Source organism: Triturus cristatus, chromosome 7, assembly GCF_964204655.1.
Source record: "Triturus cristatus chromosome 7, aTriCri1.1, whole genome shotgun sequence".
NCBI lineage: Eukaryota > Metazoa > Chordata > Amphibia > Caudata > Salamandridae > Triturus > Triturus cristatus.
Window position 1 is genome coordinate 253,475,175 of NC_140590.1, and position 19,130 is coordinate 253,494,304.

Sequence of the window (19,130 nt, forward strand, 5' to 3'; positions counted from 1 at the left end):
GATTCCCTCCGATTGTTCTCCGAGGGTAATCATGGGGTGGGGAGTATTATTTACTAATGGGCGGTAGAGGCAGGATATGCCCTCCCGACTAGGTGCGATTCCAGCAGGTGTGCTTTCAGGGGGTTAGATTGGGGAGGGGCTTTAAAGGGGCAAGGGACCTCCAAGGCATGTCATAACTGTAGAAAGCAGAAGAACTGTGATTGAGCATTGTGTAGGTATTGAAACGCACGCATGGACGTGCCCTGCCACACGCCTCCTTGTAATGTGATGCCAATGGATCCCCATGCCCTTAAACCCTCCAAGACAGACGTTTTGGATAGGCAGGAACCAGCTCACAGCGGTGTCATTGCTGTCGGCACCCCATGCCATCTGATCATTCCCAGCGACTGGAGCCAGGCAAGCAGAGTCGAACGGGTGGCTGAGAGCAGGATTGTAGGGATGATGTGGCCGTAGAATAGATTGATGGTGCTGTGGCATTCCAGTTTACCGAGTTCTGCGACTATGGCAGAGTCCCTACGGTCTATAAAGAACCAATTAATGATTAGGAGAAGGTAGCTAGCCCAATATTATAGGTGAAGGTTGGAGAACACTAGCCCGCTGTCATCCGAGTGTAGCATTTATTTACAGAAGGAGATTTGTGGCAGGACGCCGGCCCAAATAAAACATGTCACCTCAAATTGTAGTGTACAGAAGAAGGAGGGGTGGGATAGGGAAAGGGTACTTTTATAACATCTACAGGAGTTCCGGTAACATGATCATTTTAAATAATGCTCCTCTGCCAGCAACATTAAGCGGAAGATTGGCTCAATGGGCCATTTCCCTTCTGGCCCCTGCAGCAAGAGGTGTGATGTTAAGGTCCCAAGCCTGCTGCTTGGAAAAGGCTATCTGTATCTCCAAGTTTCGAAAGTAGTTTCTAGGCCATTGAAATGGGGTAATAGCCCTAATATTTTCATGAGCGCTAGGCTAGGGACAGCAGGAGAACCGAGATAAACAGGTTTAACAGCGGTGCCAATACACATCCCTCTTTCAGTCCAAGGGAGGTGTTTACCTTCCTCATCAAATAATGCCGTCCCCCACCTTGATCTTTACCCAAGTTTTTGTATATAACTGAATTGCCCTCAGATTTTGTGAAATTCCCCAGCATTGTAGTTTCTCCCAAAGCAAATCTCAAGGGATGCAGTCAAAGGCCGCTTTAAAAACCACGAAACACATGAATAGCGGCATATGGGTTTTACACGCCGTTTTCATTATGAGGCCCATAGCCATCAATTTGGTGGTGGTTCCTTGCTATTTAGACAACCCTGTTTTATTCATTGGCAGCCTACTTGCCTCCGTTGCCCACTTCTGTAGGTCTTGCAATATTAATATTGAAAAATATTTGAGGTCCACATCAAGAAGTGATATCACTCTATAATAACCTGGGGACGGGTCTACCCCGCCCTTGAAAATGGGGTGAATGACTGAGTTTTCCGGTATGCTTTCCATCAACAATATGTGTTTAAACATCAAATTCAGACAATCAGCCCATGTTGTAGCATTTTGCTTCAGAAGTGCTGTTGGTGTACCATTGGCCCCGGGTGCACTGTTTGGACTAAGGACTCCAATGAATGGTCTAAGATGTTGTTAGCGCCATTGCTATTCATTTTGAAGGTTCCATCTCATATGTACCTATACTGTGATCCTCTTCAGGTAGAACTGGACTGCGACCAGGGGTGGAAGGGTCATCTATACTTCCCATATAATGTGCTTTTAGCATTTTAATCCATTCTTTCTCAGTTATATTAGCATTTTTTCCCTCCCTGGGACCCTTGTCAACCTTTTGATTAGTTTCCAAAGATTTCTGTGATAGTTTCGATCGGAAGATTAAGTAGCTTCGACCACAGTGCATCTGATCTCTCTTTCTTTAGCAGCCATACCACTTTTTTTAATCTCCTACGCTCCATTCTTGGGCACTTTAGTAATGCTTAATCCTGTAGTGAGCACCGCAGTTGATGAATCGTTTTGTTAATCCGGGACCTGATTAGGCGAACCGGCTTTCTCCTGTTGATGAACCTTTTATGAGTAATATTTGTGCCATTCTTCGAGTCATTGGTTGAAAACACTACTTCTCGGGTCTCTGAGAGACGCTCCCATACCTTTATCGGGTTATGTTTGCTGGTTGATATTTCTTTCAAGATTCCCTTTACTTCGCTTACCAAGCCTTCTATACTATCCGGGCTCCATCTAAGGTGTTTTAGATTTTCATTGTAAGCTTCTGCCTGCACTATCGGAGTGCGATCTAAAACAGTTGTGTCGGCACTTAGCCAGAAGTTTTGTTGGTGATGGTCTCTCTCCAGTCTATGATCAGTTCTAAAATCAACTATCCCACTGAACAGAAAGGCACTCACCATCGTATGATCAAGGTAGGAAGTCGTTTTGCTGGAGTGCCTTATCCATGCAGGTGGAATGTCCCCCAGGAGGCGTCCATTTAGTATTACCAGGCCAGCTGATTCACAAGCCTTCAGGATTTTATTCCCAAAATTGTCATATCATCTATGCTGAGGATAACTTTGGGCTGGCAAAACCTGTAGCACTTCATCACCAAACTCATGTGTATCTTTAAAAAGATTCTGGTTAAAATCTCTGTTAATGACCAGATTTGCGATCTGTTTATCTACTTTCCACTCTAGGAGCAGATTAATCAGTGTTTGAAAGTGGGTTATTGGTAGGGGTAAGTATGCACCTACCACTAGTAAGAAGGCCACCAACATGCTATGGGATCCACTAATGGTATCACTAAATTAGCTCCTTGCTCAGCCTTTGGTAGCTGACAATGAGCAGTCAGGTCTAATTTAGGAGACAGAAGTGTAAAGCATTTAAAAACACCAATACATCAAATAAGTATGACACAACACACAATAAAAATCCCACACCAATTTTCAAGCTCATGACAGAAAAAGAAGTCTTCAATATAATTGTGAACCTAATGTCTACTTCCCACACTACGTATCTCCTCCCGTCCCTAATAGTACATAACCTCAACCAGATCATTGCCCAGTTCTGGACAAAAATCATCAACTCATCCCTCGCCTCAGGCTCCGTTCCTGACTCCCTCCTACTAGGACAAATCACACCCATACTCAAAAACCAGGGGCCGACCCTAATGATCTTAACAACCCCAGACCTATCTCCAACCTCCTGTTCCTAGCCAAAACCATGGAGGAGAGCATTTTTCAACAACTTAACCAACATATAGACGATTACAACCTCCTTGATACCTTCCAATCAGGACCCACACAAGGCTGTAGCACAGAAACTGCCATGTTCAATATCTCTGATGAAATCCACAGAACCTTAGATGAAGGTGAAGCATGTTTACTCATCCTGCTTGACCTTTCAGTGGCTTTTGACACTGTCAATCACTCAGCTTTACTTGAGACACTTAAGATCTGCTCTGGTATCAATGGCACTATACTTAAATGGTTCACATCTTACTTTCAACATCGTTAACAACAAATTAAAATCAACTCCTGCCTCTCCAAACCCACACAAGTTACTCTTGGTGTTCCCCATGGCTCAATACTCTCCCCTTCCCTCTTCAGTCTCTTCGTGGAACCCCTTACAATCATCTTGACGCAAGCAGGGGTCAAGTATCACCTATATTCTGATGACACACAACTCTACTACAAAATCAAATCACCCAGTGACATCCTACACCTCAAAGCCACACGAACCAAAATACAAACTTGGTTTAATTCAAACCACTTAAAGTTGAATCCAAACAAAACAGAATTAATACTGTTCACCCCAAAAAGTAACTACCTACCAATCCAAGAATGGCTCAAGAACTTGAATGCCCTAAACTGCTCCCTCAACCTGTCCAACTCAGTAAAGTCCTTAGGCATCACCCTGGACAAGAACTTGACAATGATGGCTCACATCAAAAACTCAGCCAAAGGAGCACTTTACTCTTTAAAACACCTAAAAAAATGAAACATTTCATTCCCCCCACGATTTCAATACAGTAGTACAATCTGCAGTCCTCTCTAAAATTGACTATGGGAACGCCATCTTCACAGGGATGCCGAAAATTCACCTAGTCCCCTCCTAGGAACACGGCGGCCCGACTCATAACTGGTGTTAAATGATTTGAACACAACACTCCAGCCTCCAAGTCCCTCAACTGGCTTCCCATTGAACTAAAATGTATTTTCAAGACCGCCTGCATCACACACAAAGCCCACCATACACATACCCTGAATTATCTGGACAATAAACTTACGACAGCTGGAAGAACCAAAACCCTGAGAAGCTCCAACTCTCTTCTTGTTCCACCGAAACTAAAGAGTAAAACCACCCAGACTTGCTTTTTTCAGGAAATGAATCCAGGATATGGAACTCTCTCCCTAGAAACCTCTGTTGCAACCCTTCCTTCCCCTTCTTTAAAAAGGACCGAAAACTCCTCCTCGTCAACAAATATCTTACCACACACGCAAACCGAAGTAGGCTCCAATAGCTCACTCTCTCCAAGACTTGACCGTTTGTGACAGTTGGTTATTTGACTGTTTCAGCTGTCTAATATGTTAGACCCTCCTTTAATTTAGGCTGTCCTAAACTAATACTCATACTGTAATCACACCTTTACTGCTTACCGACTTTCTCCATCTTTATTTTAGGCTTGCTCTTGAATCTATGTTTCAAGAATCCTACGCAGAGCTACGTTAATCAATTTCTCATTTTATGCATTCTATGTAAAGATACGTTATGCTATTTCTTTTTATTTAAAGCGCTCTGATACTTTTGGGTCTAGCTAGTGCTATATAAAACTTAAAAATAATAAAAATAAGAAATATTTTTATGACCAAATAGACACCAAAACATCAAAGATCCAATGTAGATAATCGGAGATATGAATTTTTAAAGATGAACCACTTTATAGTGCTTAAAAACATATAGCGCTACTCTGGGACATCTGGTCGCGCATGACCGGGATAAAGTCAAAGTTTGAAGCTGACTATGATGGAGCCCTGGTCAGATACACAAAGCGGGAGGCCCTGGTCAAAATGTTACCTTCACATTTAGTAACTTTTCTGGAGCTTTTTCTTCAGACACCGTTCGACCCTCCACAGCAGGCCAGAACTGGGGAGGGTTTACCAGTTTGACTTTCCACGAGGCCCAGTCAAATCCTGGAAGTCTGGAGCTCTGGAGCTTTCAGCGGGACGAACCTGAAATACTGGCTAGGTCGTGGTTGAAGGTAGTCGGCTTGCCTCTCAAGGTGGGGTCGGTCACCTCATGGAGATTTTTCACAAAAGTTCTCCAAACTTCAGGAGGTGCTTTCGGAAGGTCTCATTGTAGATTCAAAGTGTCCAAATCACCGATCCAAAGATCTGGAATCTCCTAAATGGTCTCTGGGATGGACTATAATCCTCACAATGCACCTGGCCAAATCCTTAAAAGTCCACTGGACGCACTCCAGGATGGAGACTCTTGGTGGCGATGATGCAGGTGGGCCTTCTTAACCTGTAGCCTTTGCATGCAAATCTAGATTCCAGCAGGGCTGTCCGTTTCCTTGTAGTTTCAGGCAGCAGATCTTGGAGACTATGCAGCTCTCACATATTCTTTCAGTGTTCTGGGGCGACAAGCAGGCATCTTCCTCCAAAGTGTGGCATCTTCTTGTCCTACAAAGTACTGCACTTCCAAAATCCACCATGGATGATTTCTCTCCACAGAAGTAAGAGCTAGCTAAACTAACCCACAGTGTGGCTCATTTGCATTAGCTGTTCGCCACCTGACCTCTGCAAATTCCTGTCCTAACCCTGCCATCTTACTGAGACATTTGATGTGGGGGTAGGTACTCTCTTTGAGCTCAGTTTGATTTACCCAGCCCCCTCTGCATGGACTATCCTCCTCAGCTACAGAGCTCTCTCTCTCCATCAGATAGCCTCTTCTCCGGCCAGGCCACTTATCACCTAATCAGAGCAGACTGGCTGAGTCTGTTAAGGCTGACCAATCAGCAGAGACTACTAGAAGGCTGGATGTTGACTAAAAGAAGAGAAAGTTCTATGACTTCTCTTCTGTACCAGCTATGATAAATTCAACAGTGGCACATTGTTACCTTTATCAATACCTTTCTTTTAAGTCTTTAAATGATATTTTTACTCCTTTCCTAGCAATACCTATATCTAAATAAAATATTGCAATGTTAGCCTATGGAGCTAAGTATCTTCAATGGGGAGAAAATAAATGTGCAGTTTTTCCTCACCAGGGCACATAAAACATATTTTATAAGGTCCCTGGTTATAGTTACATATCCCCATCCACCCAGGGACAACGAAGGGAGACATAGGTATGTAAAAAATAAGGTAGATTTTCATATTTCAAGTGCCAATACCACCAAAGTCGACTTTGCACACAATTTACTTTTAAAGACAGTCTGCAAAGCCAGCTTTAAAATGACAGCAGGCTCTCCGCACTGCACACATGCAAGTCCAGGAAATCTGCTGGTCCTCTAAAATTCCAAGGCTTATTACATGCTAGGGGCTTATAGGCAGTTTGAACCCCCATCCCTATTATATACCAGGGACTTACAGGGTCTGCAATACCAATTGTGAGAATTTATTTTTAAAGACAGGCTGCCTTTAAAAGGACAGCAGGCACACAGCAGGGTACACATGCAAGTGCAGGGAATCTGCTGTGCTTCTAAATCTCCATGCCCCATTATATACCAGGAACTTATAGGCAGATTGTACCCCCTGGCCCTATTATCTATGAGGGACTTATAGAGTCTGTCATTGCCAATTGTAAGTGTACCCTATTACATACCTTTTTACACATAGTACTGTCCCTGGGCCTGGCTAGCTGAGCCCAGGTTACGGAGTCAGTTACCACCAGTATCATTCAGCAAAAAGGGTAGTTGAAGAGGCCAAAAGGATGGCTTTCTGACAATCAGCTTCTCCACTATCTTTAGTTTTTCTCTTGGGTAAATATAATTATTAACCAGGACCAGTGGATTTATGGACTGCGTTGCCCACTCATCCAAGCGCATCAAAACCTTTGCGGTGAGTTTAGAATTCACATAGGTTGTTAGCCCACCTTTTGATCTTCTGTGGGTGCTACTTTTACATGCCCATCTATTGCATTCAATAAACCCAAATAACGGGATACTGGATTGTGCCCATGTCTCCTGTACTGCAATTATATCAAACTTCTTGAAGTATTCCGACATTGAAGCTTCGTCAGTTATCAAGGCAAGTCCTCCCAGATTCAAAGCACAAATATTCAGCTTGCCACGCTTTTTTGTGTAACACCCTATGGGTTTCTCATTTCAGTCTTCGTGGCCCTCCGCTGATAGAACCAATGGTAGCCAAACCCAGTTGTCCAATTCACCCAAATTGTTAACTTGTCTGGACCCAGTGCCTTCCTCTGCATGTGCCATTGCTGCTTGTAACATCAGCCTTGAGACTTTCGTGGACAATGGCCAACCCACAGCACCTTTTAGAGTTGAGTGTACCTGTTGGATCCATCCCTTTTTTGTTTCAGGAAGGGTGTTGTATGAATTCCACTGTCCCGCACAGGTTGGTTTGGTGGTAAGAGCAGGCGAGGGTAATAACCCTCCTGGAAGTGCACTATTTTTATGCCCCAGTCCTTTAGCAGCTCCATATAAGCCATGACTTTAGCCTGGATCTGTGGGCAGTTAAACATGATCATTGTGGGTTCAGATACTTGCTTTCGGCGAAGTGCCAGGAGTTTAATGGAGAAGATGCCTTTAAATTCAACTTCCGCTAGGCCCGTCAAGCCCTTGATTAGTTCTAATATGTTTGAGTGATTTAAAATGTCAAGAGGTCCTCTGGATCTGTATTCGGGGATCCATACTAGGCTTTGGCCCTGTGTAGACAACAGAAGCCTTAACATTCTCTAAGGTCTTTCCTAAGGGGCATATGTTCTCTTTTTTTGTGTTTCCCCCTCTTGGGTGTACGAAGTAATCGCATGATGCACCACCCACTCCTCTGGTTGACTCCTGCACAAGCCGCTGGTCAGCCTAGAACCAGGACAAGATCCTGTGTTCTCCTTCATTTGCGGTCCGGCACTGTTATCTACTTGGCTGCAGTCCAATGTTATGTGGTGGACCAACTTCTTAACCAGGTTCTCCTTGACCCGTCCTGGGTCGGAGGCGTAATCCTGCTGGCAACAGACATCTCTGGTACTCATTTCTGATATACAACTTCCATTTCGTGAGCCTCACGGGGTGCTACTGTGCTGAATAGGTCTCCAGTTTGCGAGGAAAGGTTCTTCCTCTAACTCCTTTGCAGCAGCGTCATCATTAGGGATACCATTAGGCTCATTTGCTGTTCCTCTTCATCCATAACCGGCCGGATGAGCCATGGGGGCTGTAGAGGCGACCCCTTTTCCTAGTGCTCTCCAGGCTTTTGGCGCTCAGCTTCTGATTATCTTTGCATGATCTCCATCGACGTAGGGTCAAAGACCTCATTGTCTTGTTCACTTGGGACTTGCCCCGTACAGGTTCTTACTGGGTAAGTTTGATGTCTGCCTTTCCTTGCACGCTTTTTTTCCCACTTGGTCATGCGTGGCGGTGCTGGTTTGTTGGATGGTGGCATCCCAGTGGCCCTGGCCTTTGCTTCTGCTCCTGAACTCTCATGTCTTTAAGGAGCTTCCTGTCCCCTTGCATGTTTCAACTGGCTTGGGGATTTCTTATGGTTTTTTCATGATTGGGTGGAGTAGTTGGCATCATGATCTGCTCCGCCTCGATGCACATTCCTCCCAAGAGCCGTGGACTTTCCTTGTATCACCTACTTGCGCAGTAGTTAATATAGTTGCAATTGATACATTCCCTATTTCTCTCACCATTTCCTCCAAGAGTACTGGTAATTGTACTAATATATCGATTACGTCCTTTCATGAGCACATTTGTAAATTCCTCATCTTTTTTGTTTGTCCTATTTGAATCAGGCTATTTTGATTCTCCATGTCCACTTCTATATATCCATTTTATTAGCAGAATCATTCAGTGCTTCCACTGTCGCTTCCATTGTGTTTAGTACTGCCTCCCAGAAGCTGTTGATGTCTGTTGTGGCCTCTTATACTCTTTGTTCTCCTTATGCGCTCTGTTCTTTGGTCTTCTGCGCATGGTGCATCTGGCGTGCCTGCTTCCTTTACTTCATTTGAGCTGAATACAGCTCTGACTGGCTCACTACTGCCCGTCTCATTGGAGCGTTCAACTTAGGTGCGCTGACTTCATCTTTAAAGGCTGGGAATTATTTAAAGATTGAATTAAAATTATATTGAAGACCTCCATTTTCTGTTTTATCTGTGGCATCTGAGAAGGCATCATTTGAAATGGTATCTTCCAATCCCATGTGCTGTGATCCCTGGGCTCCTAAGTGTCCGTTTGATAATCGGGTCCAGGGGACATTATTGAAGTTGTGATAGAAGCTAACGCTTGGGTTGCCACTGCAGTGGGATATATCCTTTTGGAGATCATAATCTCTGGGGATAAAGATGGGGGTCATGGTAATGACAGCTGCCCCTTGTCCATATTTGTATGACTATCCTCTAGTGGTTCAGACACCTGGCTGGGGGGGTGGGGGGGGGGGGCTGAGTGCTCTTCGCTCTTCCTCTTCATACAAGGGCAAAAAGTAATTGGAAATCAGGTTCTTGTGACTTTTGTCTGATTTCCTTGACTCCGGCTATGCTGCAATACAGATGTGATCATTGCCCGTTTTGCTCTGAGCACACACTTATTGAATCAATGGCTTACGAGGGACCAGCCTCGGCAGGAGTCCTGGCAGTGATCTTTGCCAACATCTTCCTCTTAACACTGTTTGGTCGTGGGGTCTCCAGTGAAGCAATATCCCTCTTTATTTTCCTCTGGGCTGTCTGAACCCAGGACCTAGATTTTCCTGATCGCATGACCACCAATCTCAGGCCGATCTTCGACACAACCAGCCTTTAACTTTGTGCCTTGTGCCTTTCCAATTCTTGTTTGGCATACTGACGCTCTGCACTTATTGCACTTGTGGCCTTGTAAATCGTATGGCCTTATAGATGCCTGGCAAATGGCTTTGAAAAAAAAAGAAAGAGAAGCTGTCTCCAGCCATTAAATCCTGCAAATTCGAGTCCTTGGCTACCTGGTTTTTGTTTTATATATTCTTTGCCCCTGGTGCCGCTTGTACTCTTTCATTCTTTGACCAGGTAGCATGGTGGGAAGCAAGAGCACACCTAGAACCACAAACCTCATCTGATTCTAGATCGGGCCACTTCCACAATTCTCAAGGCTCAACCTAAGGCTGCGTTACTAACCATGGCTCTCCCTCACAACCCCATGCACACTCGTTGGCCCCGCTTGCCACATACCACTCACCGTAACTTCGATGGAAGGGCCAAAGTGAGATTTTAATTGGGGCTGTAATCCCCCGCCAAACCGTCATGGGAGTGCCAACATCTGCGCCAGAGGAGCCGGCTCAATGCTCCCCTCCGGCTCACTTTGTGACGTGCTGCTCTGGTCTCCTGGCTTTCTCAACTACCTGGCTCGAGCCCAGGCCTTGATTGCTCAGTGACGGCTGGTGGCACTCAGTGCTGGACCCCCCTTTAGACCTGAGGGGCTCGGGCAAACCTCCCTTTCGGCATGCTCTACTCAACTTGTGGCCAGGAGCCCTCCCCTCACACAGCCGTGCAGCCTCCTCAACGCTGACTGCTTTGCGACCCGTCACATCTGCTTCCTCCACAGTAGGAGATAGCAATTGCTACTTCTTGTGAAAGTAAAGTTAGTTTTTAAAGTGCAGGTCTGAAAATGCCACTTTTAGAAAGTTGAAAAACAACAATAGGGGGTGAGGCCCTTACCTGCAATCACCATGGACCTCTATATACAATCAAAAACCAAAACAGTTGGTGGTTGTGTTTATTTCAGTTTTTTCCTTTTCACACAAGATCATTCTATTTAATAAACATAACCTGTAAATAAATTATAACATTTTATCATACTAACATAACATTGTTCAATATTTAAGAACAGAGAGTGATAACAAAAAGAATTTCAAACCTATACAAACTTTTTCCATATCCCAAAATAAATAACACATTAATAAACAAGATGGCACAAATCAAAAATTGCACCAATCAGTGTTCAACCAGTCCAAAGTTATAAACCAGAGCGACCCCTTATAACGCTCTCGGTCTCAATACTGGGTTCCAAAATCATCAAATATGGAAAATTAACCATATATATTATAGGTTTTCCTCAGGACCAGCGCTGGAGGATTTCTAAAATTAAAGAAAAAAAGAAAGGTTCAGTGGCAATATGCAATATGGATCGCCCGCACCTTAGCCCACCATACTGCGTGTTTTAAGTGAATTGGACCTAAGTGGTCCCAGCATTGCTATACTGTGCTCCTCGAAGTCGGGGTATCTCGCTGGCTCCCTTCTCCACGGAAATTATCCTAAGTACACTAATAGAAGTGCACTGGTGCTCCCATACACAGTTGACTGCATACAAGTTTCTAAATTACTATTCCTGAACTAGACTCACCGTAACTACCCCAACAGGAATGCATCTGTGCTAATGATACTGACAACTGCATACCTCCCTCAATTAAGGATATTTCATGAAATATTGATTGGATTTGTTTTGTTTTGGTCATGTTTTATTCAGATAAATAGTCACTATTTTTAGGTGGAGCATAGACAGCAGCGCTGTCAGGCGATCTGTTGTATGTACTTTGTGGGGTATGACTCCTCCCACCACTTTGGATTGGCTTTTCTCTGTGTCATTAAAAAATGGTAGCCTGCAAACAGCTAACAGTTGATGCACTTAACACCTTTTGTCTGAAGTTAACTCCCATGGAGTATTGCCCTGGGAACGAGCAGCCAAGCACACGCTGTTTGCATGTCTTGTTTTCTAATGTAAGCGGCATCAGCACTGACGTCAGTGTGATTTTGCCCAATGAGAAACTCACGTGTCTTATAGAGACTCACCTATAGGAAGGCCACTGCAGTGAACACATTTCAAACAGCTGTGCCAGCTCCTGCCGCTGCTGAGCACCTGGATTTATGAATACGTGCAGACTGCATGCCTGCCCAGGTCTCACGTCTATATTGCTATTGCTGACATTGACAGGGCTTGACTGGTTTTATGCTTGTACTTACCCACCGTTACCTTAGCATGGGCTTTAATTTTAGTATTTCCATCGACGTCAGTGGCGTCCTTTTATGAGGCATTTCTTGGGGTGTCCCTCTTGTGTTGTTGTTTGTGTTTGCCTGGGCTTGGCACACGGGAGAGGAAAGGCTCTCAGACGGCAGCCCGGACAATCACCGGATGCGCCACTGAATGCTATGATTACTTACCTGTAATCCATTACTCTTAGTCCTACTGGTCCTCGACCCAGTTATAACCCAGTGGAGAAGTGTGGCTCAATGGTTAGAACGGCAGACCTCGATGCAGAACACTGGTCCGGGACCAGGGTTCGATTCCCGTTGCGGCAGGGTCTCAGGCTATAAATTCCGCGGACTGGATATTCTTGCCTCAGTGCCTATTCTAATCATGGGTCCCACGCTGCAACTCTGGGCAATAGCTTGCTTAATCTCCACAATGGCCCCAACAGCGCTGGGATGCCTGGCCTCACCATGGGGGTGCTCAGGAGTGGACACCTCACATGGAAAGCCAGGAAGGGTTCCTTCAGCGGTATGAATACAGCGCTGAGACACCCGTAGTGGTGATCGGCGCTATATAAATACCTATACATTTACATACATTTACATTTACATAACTAATGAGGTATTCCACTTGACAGGAAACAAAACAGGAAACGCTTTTAGGCTCCACCCACCCTCCCGTCAGGGGCTATAATTACACAGCCAACAGAAAGCACAGCCTGGCATACCAAGCAACAAAGGCCTGAACAGGGAGGGCGGGTGGGAATTATGACTGGGTCGAGGACGAGTAGGACTAAGAGTAATGGGGATTACCGGTAAGTAATCATAGCATTACCTCTACATCCCTTGTCCTCGACCCAGTCATAACTAATGAGGCATACCAAAGCAACCCCACAAGCAGGCCTTTGGCGAACACAAAAAGTGGTGTGCAACTTTTAATAAACAAACAGAATCGGGGGGGGGGGGGGAAACAACCCCCACAGCACGCAACACACCACAACCAAAATTGGTCCGGTCAGACAGAGCACAATTCAGACGATAGTGCCGTACAAAAGTAGAATCAGACGCCCTAGTTCCAGCCCGACAGATCTCATCAAGGGAAACCCCATGAAAAGCAGCCCAGGAAGCAGAAACACCCCTAGTGGAACGGGCCTGAACCCCAGATGGGCAAGGCAAACCAGAGCCCTGACAAGCCAGAGAAATGACAGCCTTGATCCAGCAACCCAGTGTAAAACGGGAGGCAGCCTTACCCCGACCAGCCAGACCAAAGGTCACAAAGAGAGAGTCCGAAGAGCGAAACCCCGCAGTGCGGGCAACATAAACGAACAACGCACGTCTCACATCCAGGGAATGAAGCAACAATTCAGCAGGCGAGGAAGGAGAAGGACAGAGAGAAGGAATAATCAACTCCTGAGAGCAATGAAACCGAGAACGAATCTTCAGAATAAACCCAGGATCCAAAGAAAGGACCACCGCGTCATCCAAGAAACGCAAAAAGGGAGGAGAACAACGCAAGGCAGTGAGCTCACCCAACCACCGAGCAGAAGTAACAGCAACCAAAACAGCCACCTTAAAAGAGAGGAATTTAAGGTCCACAGACTCCAAGGGTTCAAAAGGATAGAAGCGATAGGACAAGAGACAGGAGAGAGACCAGGAGGAGAAAGAAGCCCAATTCTTAGAGTAGGAGGACAAAACTCCTACGGGACCCTTGCATCACAGTGATGAAGTGATCAGGCAAACCCCGGACTCCAAGAGACAACCGTTCAACCTCCAGACAGCCAGGGTGAGAGGGACCAGGAGGGAGGGAGAGGGAGACCTCAGGGAAGACGGGTAGCGGGGAAGAATCCTAGGAGGGCCCACCGCCAGGCTCAACAACAACGGGAACCAGGACCTCCGTGGCCAGTGAGGCAAGACAGCCACCACCCGGACACCCACCCGCTGGACCTTCAGCAAGAAGGCAGGAATCAGGGAGAAGGGGGGAAGGTGTACAGTAACCAAGGGAAGGGGACCACCGAAGAGACAACGCCTCCACCCCCCAAGCACCCAACTCCGGAGTCCGAGAACAAAAGAGGGGAAGTTGGGCATCGGCCCGGGAGGCAAACAAATCCAGCTGGGGAGTCCCGAACCTCCGACAGATTATCCGGAAAAGCCTGAGGGAGAGACACATGGTCAGAGAAGACAGAAACCTGCGACTCAAGGCGTCCGCCACCACATTGTCCACACATGCGCTGCGCAGAGATGTCCAGAAGATGACATTCCGCCCAACCCTCAATTGCACAGGCCACCAAATTCAACGAAGGACTGCGAGTACTGCCATGGTGGTTGATGTAAGCCACAGTCACGGAGGTGTCGGACCTCACCAGGACATTGCACCCCAGCAGACGAGCCTGGAAGAAACGAAGAGCACGGTCCACTGCAGACAGTTCCCTCCAATTGGACGACCTGCGAGACTCCACCCGGAGCCAACGAGCCTGAACAGACCACTGCCCAGAGTAGCCACCCAACCGGACGAACTGGCATCCGTCGTCAACACCAATGGAGGCAGCAGGGGAATCCACATCCCCTTGGAGAGATTGGAGGATTCCAGCCACCACCGGAGAGCGGACACCACTTCCAGAGACACCGGCACAGAGAGAGCATAGTCCTGAACTGGAAACGGCAGCCAACGCTGGAGATGCCACAGCAGAGGCCGAAGTTTAACCCTGGCCCAGGGCACCATGAGGACGGTAGCAGCCATATGACCCTGAACCTCGAGCCACTGAAGGAGGGGAGCTGCAGCTTGGGACAACAACCTCCGCAACAGGCACTGAAGATGCTGAAGCCGGCAATCTAGCAGGAACACCTTGCCCAGGACTGAATCGAAGACGGCCCCTATGAAAGTCCGCCGTGTTGCAGGAAGGAGTTGGCATTTTGGAAAGTTCACAAGAAACCCATGCTGTTCTAGCGTACGGATGGTCAAGGACAGGTGCTGAGACAGGACCGCCGGGGAAGGAGCCTGGAGCAGTCAATCGTCTAGGTAGAGGAACATCGACACATCCCGGAGGTGAAGATGGGCCACCTTGGTGAACGCGCGGGGAGCGGACCGGAGAGCAAACGGACACAGAACTGCCAATGACGACCCTCCAGGCAGAAGCGCAGGAACATCTGATCCTCCAGAGCCAAAGGCACATGAAGATAAGCGTCCTGGAGATCCAGTGTAGCAAACACCCAGCCGGCCTGAATCAAAGGAACCACTCGCTGCAAGGTCTCCATCTTGAAAGGGATCTTCCGTACAAACAAGCTCAGACTCCGGAGATTGATGACAATCCGAAACCCTCCTGTGATCTTCAGAACAAGAAAGACAATCGAATAGGTCCCCAGACCCCACTCCAACCGGGGAACTGGCACAATCGCCTTCTTCAAGAACAGAGAGTGAACACCAACCACCAAGGACTGATGACGGGACCGGCACAAGGGAGTCGGAGTCCGCACCACGCCCGAGGGAGGAGGAAAGGACTGAAACTCGATTTGATACCCCCGTTCCAGGACATCCAGCACCCACTGATCGGAGGTCGTCAGACGCCAAGCGGGAAGGAACAACCGCAACCTCCCACCAACCTCGGGCGCAACACCAGCGGGACCCACGACCGGAGCGGCATAGTCAGGAATGCTGCGGCCCTGGTCCAGCATCACGGGGAGGCTTCTTCTGGAACTTCCGAGGGAAACCCCTACCAGCACCTCTCAGGCCTTTAAAGGAGGACTGCTGAAACCTGGAAGGCTGATGAAAAGTCTTGGCATGAGAAAAGGAAAAATCCTTACGAGAAGGCTGCCGACGGAAGGAAAAAGAATGCTTACGCTCCTTGAACACCTTATGCAGCCTATCCTCAAGAGAGTCCCCAAAGAGACGAGGGCCAGTAACGGGCAAACGCAAAGCCATGGACCTCTGGGCGGCATCCGTATTCCAACCCTTCAGCAACAGATTCTGACGAGCAGCGATAGAGGAACCACAGGACAAGGCAGAAGCGCGCACAGAATCGAAGGCAATGTCCAAGAGGAATTCAGCCTGACGCTCCATGGATTCTAGCAAGTCCGGGCAACAGACGCCCTCCTGCATCGTGGAAAACAAAGTCTTAAAGTCAATCAACAGAGATTGAGCGACATAAGCCCCATAGACACTAGAACGGATGGCAAGGTGAGAACCAGCATAAGACTTCCGCAACGCAGAGTCAATCTTCTCATCCACACCATCACGAAGAATGATATCATTCGCCATCGAAGGACGACCAACCAAACTCGCGACAATGGAATCCATATGCACAGACTCAGGAAAGGACTCCTCCATGTCCTGCAAAGATAAAGCTTCAACATGAAGCGCGGCATCATAATGTGATCCGGGCCCTTCCACTCATTCAAGAGGACATCCATCACAAAGGGATGGATAGGAAGAGAAGTAGCAACAGGCTTCCGAAATTGCGGCAAAACAGCATCAGAGGAAGTACTGGCCACAGCATCATCAGGAAACCCCATGTTCTCACGCACATGAGAAAGCAAGTCATGCAACAATTCTTTGGAAACATATTTGCCCTTCAGATCCACTGCCCCCAAGGAAGCGTCATCAGAAGAATCGGAAGAAGAAATGTCCAAATAGAGGGCAATGCCCCCACCAGAACGACTCCCAGTACATTTCTTGGAGGACTTCAGATCAGACAAAGTCTCCAAAATCAGGCGCTTCAATCTGCCGTCATCCAACTTGGCTTGCTTCCCCGCAGGGGCAGAATCCCCACTGTCCGCAAGGGAAGAGGAAGAAACAGGAGACACATGCTTCTGCTTTCTGTGATGCTTCCCCATCACGAGCAAACAGCAAATGAATCAAACACCAAAGACAGGAACCCAGCAAGCCAATCAAGGTAGGTACAGAACAGAAGGCGACTCCCCCCTCCCTTTAAACAAAAGAAGCAGGAAACCGCCCCAACAAAAAAACAGCTGAGTAGAATCCGAAAGCGAGGCGGGAGGGGGCGTGGCCAGGACTCCAATCATAAAACGTCACATAGCGAGGCCGCCGAAGGCACCAAACAGCACATGAAGGCAGGGAGCACCACGGAAGCAACGCGCAACCTGAGCCCACCCGGGCGCACCAAATCGGTAGCGGGGACCCAGGCAAGGCAAACGGAGCACTCGGAACCCAACCCGAGTGCTCCAGAGATATTGCCCCACATGGAGCGTCCGGGCCCCACCCCGGGCGCTCCACAACAAAGGCCGCGTCCAGAGCGGCCTGAAAGAACCGCGGAGCACTCAGGGTTAAACCCGAGCGCTCCCAAAGAAACAATGCACACGGAGCGCCCGAACCCCAACCCGGGCTCTCTGCAACAAAGGCCGCCAGAACAGCAATGCGGAGCACTCGGTGCAACCAAAGTGCTCCCCAGGAGACACACCGCACGGAGCGCCCGGACCCCATCCCAGGCGCTCCGAAAGGGGCAGGAAATCCGGCCCCATCCCAGGCAGCCCGCACACGGAGCGCCCGGACCCCACCCCAGGTGCTCCTGAAAGGTCCGCAACCGGGCGGTGAAAGGTAGCCCAGGAACAAAGCGCCAGAGAAATGAAGGGCACCAGAACAGCGGCGGGGCCCCAGAGCAGGGAAGGACTCACCCGGCAGCAGCAGCAGGATCCCAGGAAACCAGCGCAGCACAGCAGAACCGTCATCCAGGAGCCTGAAGGAGTCCAGGAAGCCCAGCAGTCCGACTCGAGGAACTCCCACGAAGGTCCATGAGCGCCCCCAGAGCCCTGCAGAGGAGAAAACTACAGGACAACACGAAGCAGGTAAGAGCCCAGCACCTACCCCAGCGTCCCCGTCAGGTCCACTGACAGGAAACAAAACAGGATGTGCTTTCTGTTGGCTGTGTAATTATAGCCCCTGACGGGAGGGTGGGTGCAGCCTAAAAGCGTTTCCTGTTTTGTTTCCTGTCAAGTGGAATACCTCATTAGTTATGACTGGGTCGAGGACGAGGGACGTAGAGGTAATGAGCTGTTAATGGCCCTACTCAGTCGGCACTGTCACTCCCGATGGCTTTCACGGGACTTGTGCCAGTTATGTGGCCTCTTCTGTCTGGCGCACTCGACTTGAGGCTTTAGAAGCCACAGCTGCTCACAATAACGAAAACAGCTTAATGAAACGAATTTCAGTTCAGCTAGGGGGTTTCAGCAGAGGGTCGCAGTTTTTTCTCGAGGTAAAACTTGTTGTCTTTTCCATATTTCACCCCTGGCTAGGGGGTTTCGGCAGAGGGTCGCAGTTTTTTCTCGAGGTAAAACTTGTTGTCCTTTCCATATTTCACAGCGGGCCCATTTCCTACTGTGAGCAAAAGTGCTGCTAATCCATGTGTTGGTTAGTTGTCATGGACAAATGCACGTTCTTCAACACTACACTCCTCAGTGTTTTTACTGGAGTTAGTAGTGCAAGATTTAACCAGCAAGTTCTGCACAATTTGTTTGCCTACCTCTTAGGCACAAAATTCCCAAAGCCATGGCTTTAAGTGATTAACGGTGTGACTTAGAACACTTAACCTAAAAAGCTGTACTTGGCATAGTGTGCCACGCGACTGGTATTTTGCTGCTTTTGTCCATTCATCCAGATATATAAATATATAACACAACAAACAACATTACACCTACAGCAAGCCAGGACTATTGGCCTTGTCAATAGTTGTAAATTGCATAAGATAAATAAGCCTTCGTTGTATATAATATTGAAAATGCTTCCTTTCTTGTGGTCGAGGTTGTGGCGTAAGGGAAGAGCTGCCAACTTTTGAGCTAAGAAAGCAGGTTTGAGCCTGACGTCGGCTCAACATCCTGTGAATCAAATCATGAATATGTCCTTGAGTGATGTAACTGAGTCTATTTGACGTAACCACAAAAGCACTGACAGATGGTACTATTGCAGAGAGGTTTTTTTTTTACCCCCAACCACCCCTCTCCCAATATGCACCCCCCCCACTATGAAGGGAAAAAATGGA